The following is a 22,670-nucleotide window of genomic DNA, read 5'->3' as shown; positions in this document are numbered from 1 at the left end:
GCCTAACTATTAATTTTTCTAAGAGTTATCTGTACTCTATTAATTATGGTTTTTAGCCAAATACTACTATAAATACCATTCTTAATAGTAAAAGAGATTGCTAAGTCATTACCTATCTAGGGGTTCCACTCGAAGGAAGACGTCCTAGGCTCCAGGACTGGATGAAATTAATTCTTTTGGTTCATGCTAAGCTCACGTCCTGCAAATCTAACTACCTTTCTCTAGGGAGCCGCCTCACCATGCTTGACTTTGTTCTGACCTTGATTCCAACATCTTTGATATCAGTATTCTATCTACTAATATGGGTTGATAAAGAGATATGATGAGTGCATTTTATAAAGATATTTTATATACCCTTTTGTGTGTTTTCTTATCCTTTTAGCATGCTTTTATCATAAAATGATGGTACTTGAGATATATTTACTAAATGTTGTACATAATTGGGGTTCAGACCAAAAGAAATGAAAAGATATGAATTCTGATGCAAAACTGTGTTGGAATTCAAATTTTAGGACAAGCAAGGCCCGAATCACAAGTGTGCTGAGCTCGTGCAATTTACTAGAGTCTGCACAGAACTGAGAAACATGGTTTCATTGCCCCTACCACCATCTTGCTGAGGAGCACGGTTGGTAATCATGGGCGTGCTTACCCCCGTGCATGTTACTAGAAATCTCTTGGATCTCGTAGCACAGTTATAGGGGTACTAGCATGAACATGCTCTCTAAGCATGATCAGAAGAATGGGCTTGCTGAGCCCAATGCATTTTATTAGAATCATACTAAAAATCACTTCCCTACTTCTGAAGCCAAGCACGCTCATCAGCACACCCACCAACACGGGCGTGCTTACATTAAGAAAGGGTTATTTAAGCCCTAAAGTTAGATTTCTAAGCAATCTTCTTCTCTCTTTATGAAGGCACAAGTTAGGGCAGTCATCGACACTATTCAGGGCTGGATCTAAAGTGGAGATAAGCATGGAAAAGGAAGATCATCAGTGATAACCATTGTCAAACCTTCTCCAACATGATTATCAAGCATGAAGGGAGTTTACTTGACAAGTTTTGTTTCTCTGATTGCTTTCCTATGATTGTTTGTAAGACTATGTGGGGCTAACCATCTTTCGCTGCCTCGGATTATGAATCTTGAATTCTAATGCTTTCATTTTAGTGATATTGATTCTTGATTTTCTTTTTGGTATCTCTTTTGTTCATATTGCATATCTTTGTTTGTGTTGATTGTCTTGATGCTTTTATGTTGCTAGCCTAATGAGGGAATTGAAGATAGCTGCATGAGCATTGATTTTTTATTGCTAGTTCTCCTGTTGGACGCCAATGTATTTTAAGTTGCTAGTGAACCCTAGATTGATTTGTTGTCTAGAGGGTAATCTCTACTCGTCTAGCTAGGGCACACATTAGGGAAAGGGTTGAGTCAGCTCCAAGCCATGGGTGAGGATGTAATTTATCAAACCCTCCATAGTTAGTTACCATGGTCTAAGAATAAACTCTTAAATCATTACCTAGTTATTGCATTTGCCAAAGGGACAATCAGGGGTACTATCTTTTCCATTGCTATCTCTTCAACCCAAACACTATCTCTTCTTCCTTCTTTATTAGTTGTTCTCCTTTAGTAGTTTAATTAATTCAAACCTAATATTTAAGTTGGCTAGAAATTAGGAAATGAGCAAATAGCAAGAGCTATTCTAGTGTCTTGGGTTCTACTATCTGATCCTATTAGGTACACTTTAGTGCTTATACGACCTGTGAACTTGCGGATACGCAAGGGCCGTATCAAGTTTTTAGTGTCATTACCGGGGATTGGCAACTCTTGAGAAAGTTTTACTATCAAGTAATCTAGCCATTTTTCTTTATTTTAATTTATCTTGTTTTCTTTTATTTATTTATTTTTTGTTTTTCTTTTGATTCATGGGTTACTGAATTGGTCACAAGTTTCCTTGTATAACTAGATGGAGATCATCTTCTTCACTTGTAAGTCCAGATCAGGAGTTAGAGAGAACATTACATAGAAGGTCCAGATAAGTAAATCTCAGAGAAACCAGTTCAATGTAAATCATATTATGTTAAGACAAATTTGGAGGGAGTAGGGTCCAACATTGTTTTCACTCCTATGATGGCAAATAACTTTGAGCTAAAACAAAATTTGATACAGATGGTGAAGAAGATGTTCTAGTTTGATGGATTTCAAGATGAGGACCTGTATGAACAGTAAAAGAACTTCTTGGAAATCTGTGACACATTTAAGGCAAGCAATGTATCTCAAGATGCAATTCACCTTTGACTCTTTCCATTCTCATTGCGAGAAATGACCAAGCAATGGCTATGTTCCTTGCTAGAGGTGTTGATCACTATGTGGACACAGTTGGCCGAAAAGTTTCTTACTCGATACTTTCCTCCTACAAAGATTACAGAGCTCAAAAACAACATATCTTCTTTCAGACAGATGGAGTCCTAAATATTGTACGAAGCATATGAACGATACAAAGAATTATTGAGGAAGTGTCCTCAACACAGGATTGTCGAGTGGATGCAGATTCAAATTTTTTATAATGGTTTGAAATTGACTACGAAACAAATGTTAGATGCAGTAGCCGGGGATTCTCTTTATAGTAAATAACCAACTAAAGCCAATACTTTTATTGATGACATGGAATCAAATGGCTATTAGTGAAGCTCAAAAAGGAACAAGCTAATGAAGGGTACTGGAATTTATTAGGTTGATGCATTGACTGCCCTAGCTACACACGTGGAAGCTAGTGCAAAGAGGTTGGATGCTATGCAAGTTCAACAACAAGCACCAGTCATGAGTTGTGAAGCTTGGGGTGGTCAAGCAAGGATGATTGTTCCATATCATGAGGGACCCCATAGCATTAAGCAGGTTTATTATATGGGTTAGAACAACTGGTTCCAAAGAAACCCCTACAGCAACCCCTATAGCAACGCCTACAACCCGGGCTAAAGGAACCACCCAAATTTTTCTTGGAGCCAATAGGGGCAAGGACCACAAGGGTAGTTCAAGCCACCACAACCATAACCTATAGCTCCTCAACAACCATATCAAGAAGGAAAGGGGCCAACTCTAGAAACTTTATTAGCAAAGTACATCTAAGCAAATGAGGTCCGTCTCATAGGATATGAAGATTTGGTAAGGAAACAACAAGCATCCTTGCAAAACTTGGAACATTAGGTGGCACAGATTGCCAAGACTCTTACTGAATGACAACGACCCTTGCATGTAACCCACAAGTGCACGGGTTTGTCGAAGTAATAAATCCCAAGTGAGTGGGGGTATCGTATCCACAGAGAGTAGGGAATAAAAATACCTAAATTGCTACTTAACCAAGTGAAGATGAATAATGATTGTGTTGATAAGATGTGATGTAAACAGAAATAAAAGAAACAAGAATGAGAGGCACAAGTAAGTGAGAGATAAGACAATCGACAAAAGTATGGTACTCGGACAATGTTCCCCCTAGGACTTATGCTTCAAGTGCAAGACCTACCATTATACTTCCTAATTAATGCTTAATGAGTCATAAAAATCCTAAAGCACACGGTCCCAAACCTAAGGTCAACCGTGACTAACCCAACACTATATCCCAGTGGAGAAATCACTCAGTCTCAACACCTCACATTGCACAAAGTTGCATGGAGTTCTAGAGATTCCAAGTGATAAACCCTATTCCTATGTGTAGATCTAACCATTTGGTCCAGGCAGAAAACCCCTAGTTACAATTAAGCCCCAGATACTAAAGTCACTTCAACGCTTCACTCTGTTGCTCGTGCAACTAAGCCCCAGTGGAGTTCATCCCTTAGCACTTCACTCTATTGTAACCACAAAAAACTCTAGGAAATGGAGGTAGGATAAATCATACCGGAGCGGAAAAGGGGACGCTCCGCTATCTCTCGACTCACCCTCTCAACCCTCTCCAATCTAGCTTTGTCTAACCCTCATGGCGTGTCACCCATCCACAAAAATTACCAATATTGACTCTCAACGCTTGTGTCACTCTAAAGAAGAAATCATTCAACAAGCATTCAAGGTTGGAACTCAATTAAAAGCACACATATTTAAACACTTATCAGCCACTCAATAAGAGGTTTGTTAAGGGACAGACAGGTATTGTGATGTTTAATAACCAAATGAATAAGATAAATGTTTATTTATTTATTACGGTAACTTATCAACTATTTAGGGATTTATTAACTTGATCAAACATCATAAGAGACAATCAGTGTCCTATCACGTGCATGCATATAGAAGAATTTCAGGAACCAAAATGAGCTAATAAATCCCCCTTGCCATGCAACCTTGAAGGGGAGTGAAATGACATTCTCCCACAGGGGGGCCATGAATAGTGAATTAATAGTGCTATTATAATATTTATATAATATGTTTACAGTATATGTATAGTATTGTAATAGTATTGCCAATCCAGAGATTCAACCTTAGGCCTACCCATTCACCAACCAATGTAACAACCCACTATACTAGGCAGTGGTTGTTCTAAATATTTTTCGTCTTGGGTCTTGGGTTATTATGATTTATATTTATTAAATAATTCCAATATCTAGTACTATTGTTACTTAAGTAATAGTCAAAATTGTATTGATTGAGATATTTATTTATAATGGTATGGGTAATGATATTTAGGCTGAATAGATAAGATGAATTGATAGTCTAAATCACGTGGATGCCAACTTTGCATTCGCATCATTCTTCATCTCTCTCTCTCTCTTTTTTTTTAAAAAAAAAAAGATTTACTTTCATTTTATAATATAAACCTTTAATGTTTTATATCTTTAAAGTTTAAAGATTCACAGGGCCCATGAATAGTGAATTAATAGTGCTACTATAATATTTATATAATATGTTTACAGTATATGTATAGTATTGTAACAGTATTGCCAATCTAGAGATTCAACCTTAGGCATGCCCATTCACCAACCAATGTAACAACCCACTATACTAGGCAATGGTTGTTCTAAATGTTTTTTGTCTTGGGTCTTGGGTTATTATGATTTATATTTATTAAATAATTCCAATATCTAATAGTATTGTTATTCAAGTATTACTCAAAATTTTGTTGATTGAGGTATTTATTTATAATAGTATGGGTAATAATATTTAGGCTGAATAGATAAGATGAATTGATAGTCTAAATCACGTGGATGCCAACTTTGCATCCACATCATTCTTCATCTCTCTCTAAAAAAATATTTACTTCCATTTTATAATATAAACCTTAAATGTTTTATAACTTTTAAGTTTAAAGATTTATACTAAACTCCAAACCCTAATACCCTAAAATCTTATACTAAAGTTCATAAAACCTGAGCCCTAAATAATAAATCATAAATCCTAAATTCTAAAGTTTAAATAATAAAAGAAATTATGTCTTTTTTTTAAAAAAAAAAGAATGAGAAAAAAGTGATTTCTCCTTCGCCTAATCAATCATCTGAATTTGTATATAAAAGCTAAGACCATGTAAAGTGTCCAATTATATGGATATTTTCCTCAATATCAATATATATTTATTATAAGCTAGATGTGTTTATTTATTTCCCAAGTAATTGTCATTAAACAATAATAGTTTAATATGTAAATGGTTACTATACTATTCAAAAGCCACCCTTTTAGTCTCTCTATTATAATTTCAGCCTTTTTAATCCTTTTATTTTATCATTTTTGGCTATCTTAGTTCATCACATAACCACCATCACATTTACAGTTTGACTTAGTTGGCATAGCCTTTTTCTCAATTAAAAATAATAAAAAAGAAAAGATAAAGAAAATATTAAAATTGTCCATGTTCACCTTGCTCTCTCCCCAACACTACCACCCCCATACTCACCTACTCCTCAACCGACATAATCCACCCCTTTCGTTGTCACCGGGCGAAACTATCCTCACCGATCTCATCACCATGCTCCAGGGCTCTCGCCCCCTCCCCAATGGGCAAGTTCTTGAATCTCTTATGAAAACCCCCTCATTGTGTCACCTATTGTATCATCTCTTCTCTCTTTCTTTTTCTTTCCATGTGTTTCTATATAGTCTACGATGAGATAAGAATAAAGATGATCTTTCTTATGGTTTTTCTTTTCTCTTCAGTTGATTTTTTTCCTCTTTAACCTTTTATATATGTCCATCATTTACCTCCAAACCTTCTCTCATACAAAACCATTCAAGATCTCGATGTCCAACACTAATTTTTTATATGTTTGACTGATATATGTACTAATTTCTTTACATGCATGCATTATAGAGTTTAGTCTCCGATAACTTGGTGCAACATGGCCAAGTAATAAACGACCTCCCATTTCTTGACCAAGTCATGGTTTTCATAAACTCAAAGATCACCAAATTAAAGTAACATGGTCCTTATAATCTTCTTAATGATCGCGAAAACAAGGATCTATGATGCCAACTCTCAAGTTCTTCAGCATTTACTAACTCGTCATCGAGCTTATCCTCACCATACTCGAATCGAGATTGTCGGAAAACTAACAATCCCACAACAAGCCTTACAATGGCTAACCCACTAAGGTGTAACCTTATATTCCGGGCAACAAAGATCACCAACATCATTGTCAATAAGTCTACACTATTGATGATGTAGCTCTCATGTCCAACCTAGTCCCTACCATGGTTTCACTCCATGTAGCTCTAGTCCAACTTAGTCTAGAATCCTCCATTTATATATCAACAGCTTATTATTTTGAAACGCTTGAGAATTCTTATCCTCCGTATTTAAGTTCATTCAAGCCTAAACTAGCTCCTTTACTTGCTCCACTCTTACATTCTTAGACACAACCAGACTCCATTGTGGATAAATGCATACTCTTACTTTTGTTTATAAGGATGACCCTAATAGGGTTCCATTGGACTATATCTTGTTTACCCTAATACTTTTTAAGGATGGTGGTTCCTTACACCAAAATGCACTATGACAACATGTACGCTCAGATAAATGCAATGACCTTTCTCACTTTGCCATTGCTCGTGTGGGGTATGAGGGTTTAAAAGTAAGAGTTTTAGAGATTGGTTGGCCTTCGAGAGTCAATGCCGATGAGATTGATGCACTGGGGGGAGGGGGGCTTCCCAACATCAATAAAGACGGTAGATGGCGTTGGTCAAGGGGGTGAGTTCATTCAATTTAGGGATTTGAATATGTGAGTGTGAGTGAGTATTTGAATATTTGTTTATTAATTTTTAATTATTTTTTGATATAGAAAAAGCTACGTCAGCGAAGTTAAACGATAAATATATCAGTGTTTATGATGAGTGCAATTCATATAGATTATTTTATACCATTTTCATGTATTTATCTTGTCTTTAAAAGTTTATTTGTTGTGATTCGATGCTATTATGGGTATTATTTTGTATTTGTGTAGAAAAATAGGTTGGAGTAAAAGCACGGTTTCATTGTTCCTTTCATGGGCGTGTTTCAAGCCGAGCATGGGCCAACACCACCGTGTTTCACCCCCGATTTTTAACTCGGCTTGGAGAAATTGATGGGCATGCTCCTGCTTTCAAAAGCACAGCCTAAGCATGCCCGTGCTTAAGGTGTGTTGAGCCCGAAAAACCCTTTTTAAGCCAGATCTAGGTCATATCTTGGGGCATTCTTATTCCTTCTTCTTGGAGGGTGCGCTCAAGCTTTCCCTTCACAATTCTAGGGCTAGAGTGAAGCTACGGTATTGATCTTGAGTAGAGAGGAGCTTGGTCGGCGGGACTTCACCGGAACACCGTCAGAGTTGTTGAGAAGCAAAGAGGGGAGTCTTTCATGGCTTCTTATTCTTTTGTTTTCCTTAGCATTGTATGATCTGTACAACTATGAGGGCCTAACCATTCTTTGGAGCCCCGGATCTATGAACTTGGATGTTTATGTGATACGTTGATTTACTTGCGTTTAATGTCTATGCAGTTCTAGTGTATTCTTGAGTTAAATCATGTATTTGCATAACTTGATGTATTTGATTTGAACAGATGCTTAGGTAAAACTTAGTGTGTGGATTGCCATAGTTGTAGTCACCTTGTGTGATTGCAAAACTTGATGTGTATGGAAACCCATAGTTACCTTAGCAAAACTTGGTGTATTTGAGAACTATAGATGCAACATTGCTATTGAGCACACACAAGGATCTTAGGATGTACATGGTAGGCATTAGAAACATGTCCATACATATTTCTTCATGGGATTAGTCTGGGACACTGCTCTATATCTGTATTTCTCACATAGTTCATTTCCAGCCCTTACCTGTTATCTTTCCCTCCTTTAGGATTCTTAGTTATCATTTTTACCCGTAATTAGTGATCATACTAGACATTGGGAGATCAACTAGTACTAGGAATCCAATCCTTGTGGTTCGCCAACCCTATCGCTCACGGGGTACCACTGTATTGCTACCCGTACATTTGCGGAGAGTGTATCAGTTTATGTGATGGACTAAGATTGCCTAAAATGATAAAATAAAAGGGCTGGAAATGCTAAAATTATAATAAAGAGACTAAAAGAACATATTTTGAATAATAGAAGGACTATTTAGATATTTAAACCAACAATAATCATGATGAAGAACATAAAAAATAATAAATAAATCTTCTTATATAAAAATAATAAATTAAAATTAAATAATAAGAAGATATTTGCTAATTGGGCTAAATATTTGAGCGATAGATGCAATAGATGTCATTTGACTTACTTCTTACTTAATTGTTAATTTTAGTAGGTATTTATAGTTTAAGGGGGATTGAACACTTCAACATATATTTAGAGCCTTCAATCTCAACTAACATATTAATGGAGTATAAACAATACTTGAGTCTTGTCAAATAAGTAAAATATAGAAGTATAACTTGCTAATAAAATAAAATAAAAAATCTTTTGAAATAGGTTTTATCTTTTGAAATATTCAAAAAATACAACCATCGTGCACATATTTGAAATATATTACATTATAAGAGTAAAAGATTTGCTAGAATTGTGTGGGCGCAACACAATTAACATCATATTTATTTTTTGAAGAATATACCTTCCCACACCAAGCCCAAGGGATGCTACGGAAACTTGTTCCTATACATCAGTGTGAAACAATTCAACTTTGCTGCTTTTGGTTTTCTACTGCCTTTTGAAAGACTCACCTTTTTCTTTTTTTTAGAAAATACTAATTTCACATAAGTTATGCTAAACAAACATTAACTCCAATAACTTTCCATTTGATACCAGCATGTCTATTTCCCTTGTCGCTCATACGCCCAAGACTATAGTGTTATAAACTTGAATTAGTTGAAGCATCTATAAAGGCTAATGTTTCTTTCAAACTAGAGGTTATATAAAGAGATCTAGCTATATTCGATCGAGCAACCACCATAGGTTCTTTGTTGATCTTCCAACAACCACCATTAAAGGTCACAATATGCCTTCCATCGTGGAGTTGTATTATTCAAATAAGATTTGGCTTCATTTTAAGTACATGCAATACCTTATGGACTCTCCAGATAGGCCCATTTGACATCTTCAGTTATTCAAATAAGTCAACATATGCCATCTTATGAATTGAAGTACCTGAGTCTAAAACCCAGGATAAACAAGACTCTCAAAACATCTAGTACTTCCTCGATTATGTATTACACTACAACAAAAAACGTTATTTGCGACACATTTTTGTGACACAAAAAATAAAAAATATGTCACAGATCGCAATTTGCAACATAATTTGCGACATAATAAAATGTGTCACTTTTTCGGATGTCGCAAATATTTGCGACACTTTTTGAAGATTATGTCGCAAATTTTTGTGACACAAAATTAAAACCGTTGGAAATTTAATCGCAATTTATGAATCTTCCAAACAATATTTGCATTCAATTTGCAATGATATGTGATAATTTATTGCGACACAATTTCTGTGTCGCAATAAACATTGCAACTATTTGAAACTTTTTGCAACATTCTTTGTGACTTATTTTGATTGTCGCAAAACTTTACTCGTCACAAATTGTGTTGCAAATATTGAGTTTTTTTGCAACAATTTTTGCTACTCATTTTGTTTGTCGCAAGACTTTTTGTGTCGCAAATTATGTTGCAAATGTGTATGATATTTTGCAATAAAATTTAATACCCATTTCGATTATTGCAAATTGTGTCGCACATTGTGTTGCATCTTGGTGAGATATTATGCAACACAATTTCATTGTAGCAAATTATGTCAAAATTAATTATTCATAACTATAATTATTTATAATAATTTTTAACTATTTTCACAAACCTGTTTAAAAGCCTAATTTACAATCCTGAACAATAAATAAACTTCAAACTCAGGATGTGAAGAAAACATTTGGTGACAATAATATAATTGATTCATTAACTGATTGGTTCATAAAAGAGGTTAACAACATCATCAGGAACAACAAACAACATGAGATCCATGAACAAAGCCCCAACTCCGCCTGATCATGTAGATCATCAATGAGAATGGAGGGCAATCCATAAGTCAAGTAACAAGCAAAGTTTCAATTAAGTAAATATATTTATCTAAACCAAGGCAGCAAAACACACACAGATGGCTCCCAAATTCTGACACGACATCTACTAAGCCTCCGTAGCCACCGACTGTTGTAATCTAGAAAAGAAATGAGAGAAAAATTCATGTACATTTGCCCAATTGTCTGATTGATCTTTTGGGATATATGAGATTAGGATGGGTTGGATTTAATCAAGAAAAACTCGTATTCCAAGTTTAATGGATGATATGTTCCAAATTATATCCTTACTCGAGCAGAACTAAAGAAGGAAATTTGAAAGTTGAACCTACCCCGGAGGAGTGAAATAAACTGATAATGCTGACTGCGGAGTGCATTGAATTTTTGACAGAGCCTTCCCATTTATGCTGTACCGTCTTAGAATTGGTTCAGAACCAACTACAAGGATATGCTGAAAACAAGACATAAGCCAATGAGAAATTAAAAAAACTTTGAAAAACCTTCCTTGAAATAGAACTGGTAAATAACCGATAATGGGGATGAACTCTATACATGCCAAAATTTTCTCCATTTTCTGAACATAAATGAGGTCCAAATGCATGCAGCACAAAAGTAAAAATATGATGAAGGAAGACAGTCCTTCAGGTGCAGGATAACCACATCCATTTAACTTGGTTACCATCAAATGATACATCTTGCACTGGGGCATGGCTCTCAATATCAAAAATACACTCACAAGAGAGAAGACTCCAAACTGATAGGTCCCTTCCAGTGCCGCAAGCCTGAATTAAGAAAGTCATGCTTTCATTCTCTTTTTAGATTTAGTAAACCATATTCCATTATATTTTTAAAACTATGCAACAACAATAACTTTGATCCACTGCAAACATTCTTGTGAAGAGAAACTATATTTCCTGGTCTTTGATCCTTAACACAGATAAAAATGCTAAATTGTTACTGCATAGCAGTATTAGAACCAGCAACAAAAACAGTAGTAAGTATACATCAGCAGTAAAGAAATATCAGGGAACTGAATAAAGAACTTTATAAGCCAGCTCTCACTTGCATCAATCGCCAGACAACTGACCCATGAAGTTTCCTTCAGCTTACGGCCCTTTTCTGGATTTATAACTTAGGTGCATAATCCATTCATGCAATCTACAAATAAAAATCACAAATAAAAAATGGATGATCCATTGAACATTCACATTTTATAAATTATAAGTAGGACAAAAGTATATAGATCTAACAACAGAGGCGCTACTTAAATTCCATAAAATGCTGGATAATAATAGATAGAAGGGCAATGAAATTAAAAATTAAGTTACAAAAAGCAGATCCGTGTCATTTGATAGATAATTTTGAAAAGGTTTGGACGCTTACCCCATATCTGTGTTGATCCATCCTTTGAACCAGTGATAATCTAAAAGACAATGCATGACAATAAGAACAATTTAGCAATGACAACAAGAAAAGATAATAATTGAATACTTAGTTAATAACTAAATGGATCCCTTTCCTCATTGCTTATCCAGAGGGTTCTGAGGCACTCTAATATAAGTATTGAAGTTCCAAGGACTGTAACAGATGGACAACAATATGGTCGATTGCAATTAATTAAGATCAACCAACTAAAACAAGATAATTGCATAAAGGTCGTTTCCTCAAAAATATTGTGAGCAAGATTCATGTGTAAAGACTATTCATGTTTAGAAATGGAAGATTGATCGACAAGAGAATTTTGTTAGAGCACAAGGGTGACCACAAAAAATGTGAGTAGAAGAAAATGATCATGTTTGAGAAAAGGAAGATTGATGAACATATTGATTGCAAAAAGATCAATCAAACTACCGAATAGTGCCTTGGGAGAAAAATGATGGCATGGAGAGTCTACTAGGAAAGATTAAGTTGCAGATAACATGCCAGGTACAGCAAAAGTTGAATCATGTGATTGCTCCTGAAAAATGGCTACATGGAAATGAAATTCCAAAGATAATTACTTCAATATTAGACAAAACTTCATTACAGGAAAATTTTTTTTGGAAAACAAGAATGACCTGATTACTTGATTCACGAGCAACTACACAATGCAAATAGTCTGAATGACACCTAAAGACCATTTTTCTCTTTCAAGTCTCCTGCAACAGCAATATGATTATTGAGTGAGCTCCAAAGCTACATAAAATAAAAGAAATGAGGGGAATAGCTTACAATCATGTTGTGGTGATGCACCTGGCATAAGCAATTTGTTTAATACTTCAATACATCATTAATAATATAATATATTTACCTCAAAAATATACATACCACATCCTAGCAGTAAGCGCATGCATCACCAGTGGCTGATATGATGCATCCTTCCTAAACAAGAAATGTCCCATAATATTTATATGGGGGTTTAAAGAATTTCAAAAAGTATTGATTTATTTTTCAACACGGAATATATGATATGGGTTCTAGTATGCGGCCTAACCTGCTTGTTAATTGCAATCACATTGTCTTCAGGGACTGTAGACTGTGCACTCCAAGAACCTCAAGAGAACAAAAGAACAAAGAGACAATTACTTGAAAAATAACAATGAAATCACTAAGAATGATATATATACTGATATATAACCTAGTACATGAAAACATTCTGAAATTTTGCAGGCAATGATATTAACATAACTCAGTGCCAATGTAATATCCTTATTCATATTCATATAAGATACATGGTCCCATTGTGTTGCAGATATACTTTGTTAAGTGAAGAATTAAGCATAATGTGTAAATATAATAGAATAGAATTTTCTAAAAGTGTGATTCTATTGTATCAAATTTATGACGGATGAAGTAATCTCCACATAGGTACAAATCTCAGAGTGGTTTAACACTACCACTTTATCTATCATCCTTAAAGCATATACAACTTGCCATTTGAACGGAAGACAAAGAACCTTCAAAAGTTTCCCTCAAATAACTAGTACTAATTACCATACCATATGAACAGATACAGTAGATCCATATTCCTTTCCCATGCTAGTTATACACACACACACACACACTAGCCTCATGTACACATATAGCAGCAAATTTGCAAATGAATATAAGTTCTAAATATATAGACTTCGGCTCCTTTTATTCTTCTCACAGTATTTTCTATATTTTGCATCATTCCAAATCAATAACAACTACTCCCAGACATTATTCCTAATACCACTATGCAAATATAAAAACAATTAGACAACATCAAGAAATTTTCTAAATAATTAACAACAAACTCAAGCTTATATTAAGAGTTGTAAGTTGAGTTTTCTATAAATGAATAAATAAACATTTGCTGTAAACTTATGCCACCAATCCATTGCACAATATTCATAGAACAAGATAGTTCCATGTTTTGTATTCTAATATTTGAAGAATTTCCATCATCATCCATGATTCTAATAATCCATTCCATTAGTAGTGATTCCAGGGAGCTGTAAGAAAACCATGCAGTCCATGAGAGTTTCTACTTACACAAATATTTTTCATGATCAGCTTTCTTTTGCTTGTAATATATCATTTTACATGAATACCAAACGTCAACAAGAAAACTAGACTTTGTCATCACAAAAAATTAGAGAACTCTCAACCTTATGTACACATGACATTGTTTATAGACTTCATTAACATATCATCTTAGACAGCATCCAGTTACCAGTATATATGTATATGGCCCCAAACAGCTATTCCAAAACTTACCAGGTTTCCAAATGTCAATAACGTAGTGTGTGGCTACTGGCGTCGACAAAGCTTTCCTCATGTCCATATGTTGTGCTACAGGTAATGTGATGTAGCTGAATTACATAGAGATTGTATGGATAAAATTGGTAAAAAGAAATGTTCAGTTGGTCAATGGATCACCTGAGATAGCTTAAAGCTGACATTCTGTAGAGACATGTGAAAACCAAGAGGTGTAATCCAATGGAGTAGAAGAATATAAATGTTTGAGCATACCTGGGCGTGAGAGTTATCAGTGAGTAGGGAAACAAAAGTAAAAGTAAGAATCAGAGTAATGTTTTATTTGTAAAGCACGAGAATGAAAAAAGAAAATGAGTTTGATATCTATTTATGTTTCAATATCATTTCTTTTAGCACCAAAGAGAAACAGAGGAGAAACAAGATGTAATGCTTTAATAGATAGATAGATATTGTGACATTTATTCTCTTTCAACATGCAACATGACTGAAACTTTGGAAAGGAAATAATCATACTCAAAGAAATCATGGATTGAGCTAGAGGGTCTGAACTTTTATTAGTTTACATTTCTATGTATTCATTAGTGAAACCAACCTAGAAGCTCGATAAAATATCGCTAAAAAGTAAGTTGCCGATTACTATATCCTAATAATTGTGGACCCATATTTTTGTGCTTTGCCAAGTGGTTGGGGTTCAAATTAAGCTCTTCAGGGACTTTTAGTAATTTAATTGTTATTTGGCTTCACCAACAAAAAAGCTATTTTAATCAACAACAATCACAAACATTTGTTGTAAATCACAACACATCCATGTATGATAAACCAAACTATTTATATTTATAGGAGACAAAGTCTGATTGCTAATGTCATGCCCCGAACCCGGCTCATTGGACCCTGTACGCAGACAAACGGCCGCATACCCACAAGGTGTGAGCCTCATAGGCCTGCAAGGCCTTAGAATTTGATTCAGGACAAGCAAATCTATAATAACCCAACTTAGTTACAGGATTACAGACTTTACAAAGTACACAATACCAGGATACAGAAGTCCAAAATACAAAATATAAGAATACAGGGATAGATAATGACAATAACTCAAAATTTACAACAAATAACACAGCATCTACAGACAATCTTTCAAGATCCACGCTGGTCTCACACTCTTGATCATAAAATTATTCAAAATAAATCCATGAGCTTACTACCACAGTAAGTAATCCAGAAATTATTTTACAACCACAGGGTTTATAAATCTTGAATTCAAATGCGAGAACAATTAAGCTTTTTAAATCAGACTGAAAAGAGTTTACATACAAACAGCCCATTAGGGGTATAATTCTCAAATATTGCCATTAACCAAAACATTGCAGGTAAAAGAATTATTAGTTTTCAAAACTGTCAAACAGAGATATAGTAAATCGTCAAATATGAGCATAGATATCCAAAGCATAGTTAGACTAAGCCAGAAATTTTAGAGGTAAGAATCAATTATACCAGATTTTCAGAATATTACAAGTTTTCAAAATAAAAATTTTAAATAACTTGTAGAGTTTAATATTCTAATAATAGGATATATCCAAATATGTCATTCACCAACAATTTGCATATTCTAATAAAAAGAATATTTCCAAATATAATTTACTAGAATTTAAAATCCAAAAATACGATATCAAAAATACAGAAATTTTGAGGCAGGACAAATATTAGTGTTTTTGCATAAAATCAAAATAAAAAGTCAAAGGAGAGATTAACAGGTTTCAGCGTATGTCTCCAAATTCATTGTAAATGCCAAAGGTCATTTGTTTATCCTCAGTGACAGACCCGAGCCAAAATAACAGAATTCATTTATTTACCCTCGATGACCCAAGACTGAATACCAGGTGGACATTGATTATTTCACCGAACGGACACGATGCAAAACTGCAGTCTCATTTTCCCAAAATTACTTGTCGACAAGGTCAGGGATTAACCCCCCACTGACAGGGTTGCATATCGCTCATTTGGAGACCAAAATATTCAGATACAAAAAAATATTCGCAGAGTACAAGTTCAGAGTTTTCTAAAATTCCTCAAGTTCATATATATTCAAAAAATACAGATAAATATCAAAATCTCACTTTAGAGAAAATAACTCGAAAACGAGAAATGGAATATAAACATTTAAGCACATGAAATATTTAAAATTATTCAAAACACCAGCTCTTTCAAAACTAAATTAAATGATTATATAAATAAATAAATAAATAAATAAATAAAGGAATTAACTAAGTCAATCCAAAAGATAGTAGAATCATCAACCCATGCCTACAAACAAACAAATTTTATAAATGTTGAAGTAATCATATGAATGTAATCGCACACTTAGTATAAATAATAAATTAATAACCAAGTTAAAATGAATGGCAATCATTTAATTAGCATTACACCAATGTAGATTTACCAAGTCAACAACTAAATCAAAATAATTAATTAAAGAAAATACCTCAAAATACATATTCCAAATAAAATAACAAAATACTAGATAATTATTTTACCGAATAAAATAATTTCTCAAATACTGAAATTACGGAGTTATCGGTAGATTACTTACATCGAAAATACTCTACTCCATGACACAATGCAACGACCCAAAGTCACTTCTCAAATGGTCCTATAACCAAAGGATTGTCAACTATTACAACTCAAAAAAATCATGAACCAATCAAAACATAAATGAAAAACATAAACTAGGGTTGTTGGTCATCATCAAGGCAACTATCTAAGATCACACAAGGACTGCAAGGTCACTTTCAAATGGAAACAAAAATACATTCTAAGGTTGCAGGAATAAAAAGGTAAGTGTGTTTTGCTATGCATGCACTAGTTGTCCCTTAAGCATTCTTGAAATAAGACATGGAGACATGCAAGTCAACCAAAATTACATGCATAAAGTCACACCACATGAGAGCATGCATCTCAAAGCTTGGGTTTCCCAAGATTGGATTATCTAAAGAGTTCAAAAACACTACAAAGGCTGCAAGTTTTCACTAAATTCACAGGTTAACATTCTTTTACCTTCAACAATAATTATTAACCTTCTCCAATATGGAATTAAATCCATAAAAGCAACCACAAAATAAAGATATACAAACTCAACAACAACAATGATGCCATAAAGGAAATCTCATAGTTGGCATTACCACTAGTCCATAAAACCTTGAACTTTATACTAGGAGAAATACTTTATTGTAAATGAGCATATCAAAATGGTTGCAGGTTATACAAATGCTTAAAAAGTAATGGTTTTAAGTAAACATTAGATGCTCACAAACAAGGCATTATGCAGCCATAACCTCATGTCTTTATCATCATAATTCCATCACATCTCTCTAACCTCCAGCAGTGGACACCAAAGAAGCAATAGTAGAAACCCACCATACTGTAGATTTAATGAAATCAAGCTTCTTCCAAAATTCATGTGTCTAAAACCCAACCATTCTATAACAAAGGGATGATTGTATCAAAGTCATGCTATCATAAATCTAACAATTTTAGAAAATCTTATACTCACCCCTCTATCAAGTTTCCACGCCGGAGCATCGTCGGAGCTTCGTCAGATTCTCAATCCCAGAATTATCTCCCTCTCTCTCTCTCTCTCTCTCTCTCTCTCTCTCTCAAAGAAAACTCTTGAAGAAGGATGCTGATCTCTCCCTAATACAAGCTAGCCACAACTAATAAACAAGGCAACAACAACTTAAGACAAGGCTTCATGAAAATCCGGGGTTTACAAGATTGAGAAATTAAAAATTTCCTTCAATCCGGGCTTTAAGCATGGTTACAAACAAAAGAAGACAAAGCATTTAAACACTGGGGCCCACAGATAACTATGTGCAAACCAGATCAACCAAAATAAAGACATGATAAGGCCAACTCTAGTGGCAAGTTTAGAACAATCTTTATTCACATAGATAAATTTCAAATTTATCAGCACTCCAAACATCAAAATTTACCTATATCATTTTTACCGTAGAGAGGAACAACCATTCATAGTCTCTACCATCACTGCACAAAATTAAGAAAATAGTTTGAAATATAGCAGTATGAAGAATCAACTAGAAAGATATATATATATATATATATAACATCTCAACAAAATAACAATAATAATTATTATTATTATTATAAATTTTAAAATATATAATACAAGAAAGCATGGGTGTGATAATTAATGTTGTCCCATTTAGTTTCTTTCAAAATGAGTCTTTGAGTCAAATCATGTTTATTGTCATACGTCTTCACAAGAAAATCACATTCAATTTAGTATACCAATTAGTCTAATGGTTTGTTCATATATCACAATAATAGCATCTCATGAGGTTTAAATAATTAATTAATTTATTTATTTAAAAATATATCCCCATCTTAATTGAATTAGTTACTTTATATATATATATATATAATTTTTTTCCAACAGTGCAAGTAAAATACATGCAACTAACGAAACCAATCTACCTAATTAATAATTGTCTCTAGCTTTTATTGACTTAATTCACTATTAATTAGGATTAGTGATTGATAACCAGCAAGCGCGGGAGAGATTAAGAAAGAAGCAAGGCTGCGGGCAGTCCGGGCAGGCAATGAACGGCCGGATGAGTCAGGCAGCAAATGGACGGCCAGATGAGCTCTATCGGCCAACCATGAAAGCGACGTAGGTGCCATTGTCTCAAATTCATCTAATTGCAAATGAATTTATCAATATGAAGAATCAACTAGAAAGATATATATATATATATATATATATATATCCATACTTGAAAACTTAACCTTTTCTTAAACCTTAAGTGAAATCTATTTGAGTTTGGTCCCAAGATATCTTATTAGAATTCACTGTATTGAAACGTATGCTATCTGTAACAATGCTTCAAAATTATGTGCCATCTAATTTAATGCTATGTTGTCAAGAAAAGTTTGAAATGATAGTCCTGCATTTAATTTAATGCTAATTGGTACTAATATGGGGCCATGGTGAGTTAAAGCAATATGATCATGTATGGCTAATCTTTTTCATCCTTCATAGGCATCAAGGCCATTAAATCCAAAACAAACAATGATATGATTTGATAACTAATTGATAGTTATAGATGTTTGGTTAAACCTTGCTTATGAATTACATATATATGTATACCAAGTTTACCAAGATCTCTTTAACAAGTGTACTTTGTGTTTTACCATCAATTTGAATGATAATTAGCTATCTTATTATCAACCCTTTCTACAATCCAAACAGATAAACTATGAATCCATTGATGGAAAGAGTTTATGCAAAAACGACAAATAAAAAGAATATGTAATATAGCAAGTAATTAAAGTAAAACTTTGACATTCTTCTTCTAGTATGTCATTTTTTAATCTATTCTTAATTCACTACATTTAATTATCTAGTTGGATGTATTGACATATATCAAAACTATGAATCACATATGTATACTAAGTATAACAAGTTCTCTTTAACAAGTCTCCATTATATATCTTATATGTTTACCATTAATTTGAATGGTAATTAGCTATCTTATTATCAACCCTTTATACAATCAAAACAGACAAACCATGAATCCATTGATAGGAAGAGTTTATGGGAAAATGACAAATAAAAAGAATATGTAATATAGCAAGTAATTAAAGTAAAACTTTGACATTCTTCTTCTAGTATGTCATTTTTACTTTGTTCTTAATTCACTACATTTAATTATCTAGTTGGATGTATTGACATGTATCTAAATTATGAATCACATATATATGCATACCAAGTATACCAAGTTCTCTTTAACAAGTCTCTATTGTGTATCTTATATGTTTACCATTAATTTGAATGGTAATTAGCTATCTTATTATCAACCCTTTATACAATCAAAATAGACAAACCATGAATCCATTGATAGGAAGAGTTTATGGGAAAATGACAAATAAAAAGAATATGTAATATAGCAAGTAATTAAAGTAAAACTTTGACATTCTTCTTCTAGTATGTCATTTTTACTTTGTTCTTAATTCACTGCATTTAATTATCTAGTTGGATGTATTGACATGTATCTAAATTATGAATCACATATATATGCATACCAAGTATACCAAGTTCTCTTTAACAAGTCTCTATTGTGTATCTTATTTTTACCATTAATTTGAATGATGATTAGCTATCTTAGTATCTTCCTTTTCTACAATCAAAACAAGCAAACTATGATGAATCCTTTGATAGAAAGAGTTTATGTGAAAACAACAAATAAATTATGTAATAGGCGAGTAAGTAAAGTGAAACTTCGACATTCTTCTTATAGTGTTTCATTTTTACCATGTTCTTAATGTTCATAATTCATTATATCTAATTATCTAGTTAAAAGTATCAACATATCTAACATGCTTGCTTGCATTAGTTACACATATATAGAGATATGTCTTATAAAACATCCATCTTCGCTTGGTTGTTTAAATATTCAAGACATATATTTGTATATATATGTATAGAGAATAACATTTAGTATTAACTAGTGAGATTTTGAGATTGATTAATAGAGTACATCATTCTCTTATTCGCATCACTCTTTAGAATGAAAAAACGTCAATCACAATCACCATGCAGCAAGTCCATGCAAACTTAACTAGTACTGAAAACTTTGCAAACATATAACAACATGCAACTGCACCATCAAAACCATACCATAAAACTACCAATCTACAACTCAAGTAGTTCATTATGCAAATGAAATTTAGATTTATAAAAGACATAAACAAAACAGTTTAATTTCTTTGCCACCAAATGTTTGAGTACACTGTTCTTTAAGAAAGGTTCATCTGTGTCACTTCCATGTCATTCAAATGAAGTTTTACCCATCCATTTCTTCACCAATTTTCATAATTCAAAGTTATTTTGATTCTTCTACTTGTCTTCTACAACTTCAAATCATAAAAACTCAAAGATATTACTTAAATTTTGAGTTAGAACTCCAAAACTCCATGAAGCTCACTTGCAACCACAGTCCCAACCAATGCAAATTAAACATCAAAATTCTCCCAGACTACTAGACCAAATTACATGATATCACTACCATTAGAAAGCTAAGAACCAAATCTAATTTCTAGTGAAATCCTCATTAAATAACCAGGGAAGAACGGACACGGCAAAACCGCCGACGTACTGGTGTCGTGCTGGTGTCCAACATGGATATGCCATCGACACGGTGGGACACTGTATCCAACACCCTCTCATACGATTGGACACCTCTCGACATCCCTAGACACGGCCAAACTAGATTTTTGCCGGCATGAGGCTTGTAAGAGGATGAAATTGAGGTGATGAGAGGTGGATTGGTGGAGAGAAAAGGGGTGCTGCGCATGATGACAGAGGCGACAGCTACGGGGGTTCGAGGGAGAGGCTTTATGAGGCTCTACGCATGGAGGTGATGAGGATTCGAGAGGTGGAAAAGAGGCGCTGCGCGCGGAGGTGACAAGGGCTGGAGAGGTGGAGGAGAGACGCTGCGCGCGAAGATGACGAGGGCTGGAGAGGTGAAGGAGAAGCTCTGCGCATGAAGGTTATGAGGGCTGGAGAGGTGGGGGATAGGCTCTGCGCGCGGAGGTGATGGGGTAGGAGAGATGGTCCGGTGGAAGAGAGTCGCCGCGCGGGTAGGTGACAAGGGTTGGGGAGGAGAGGGTGGCGGCTGACAAGGTTCCATCATTTCATGCCTTTTAAGATCTCGGGTTACTGCACAAACATCAATCCTGACTGTTGATTTATTATTATTTTTTTAAAATTTTGTTCAGACTCTTTTGTAATTTACTCTTTACAAATATTTATTATAAGATATTATAAGGGTAAATTTTTCATGTAGTCACTGTGTTATGACGGATTTCCACTTTGATCATAGTATTTCAATTTGTTTATTTTTGGTCATTAGTTATCGATTTGTTTTCACAAGTTGGTCACTTGGGGTTTTCCAGCCCAATTTGAATGACATGGCCGCCGGAAATGCCAACATCACTATTTTTTTAATATTTCTCTCATCCCATTTGGAGAAAGGATGATTACTCGGCTAACATAACCCCAGCCAGGATGCTGACTCAGCTCATTTAATCCTAGTCAACATCCACCTACTCTTCTCATTTCCCATTCTATGCTAGGGTTCATCCTTCCAAACTGAGAGAGAAAGGGGAATTCGATCCGAGAGAGGAAGACATCCGATCTGAGAGAGTCCTCTTTGAACTCATAAAAGTCAAACATACTAATTTTAATCTTATTTTAAAATTAAACTATTTCTAAAAATTTTAGGTTATTTCTAACATTTATAACTTTTATTTCTGTGACATCATGACATCATTATCAGGTATTTATATAAAACAGGAAAATAGAGCTTATATGACAGATCCATAGAGTTTATCAAGTTCTCGACTCATTTTATGATGCCTTTTATTGCTTTGAACTAA

At 34.1% G+C, this 22,670-nt stretch overlaps 2 pseudogenes; both read right to left on the bottom strand.

The window, feature by feature from the left end:
- Positions 1 to 10,507: 10,507 nt before the first annotated feature.
- On the bottom strand, positions 10,508 to 11,344 carry LOC120282816 (annotated as a pseudogene).
- A 35-nt stretch (positions 11,345 to 11,379) lies between these two features.
- On the bottom strand, positions 11,380 to 14,399 carry LOC120282573 (annotated as a pseudogene).
- Positions 14,400 to 22,670: the final 8,271 nt, after the last annotated feature.

The sequence above is a fragment of the Dioscorea cayenensis genome, chromosome 18 (genome assembly GCF_009730915.1).
Source record: "Dioscorea cayenensis subsp. rotundata cultivar TDr96_F1 chromosome 18, TDr96_F1_v2_PseudoChromosome.rev07_lg8_w22 25.fasta, whole genome shotgun sequence".
Classification (NCBI taxonomy): domain Eukaryota; kingdom Viridiplantae; phylum Streptophyta; class Magnoliopsida; order Dioscoreales; family Dioscoreaceae; genus Dioscorea; species Dioscorea cayenensis.
Note: the sequence above shows the minus strand (reverse complement) of the source record. Positions and strands in the feature narration are given on the sequence as shown.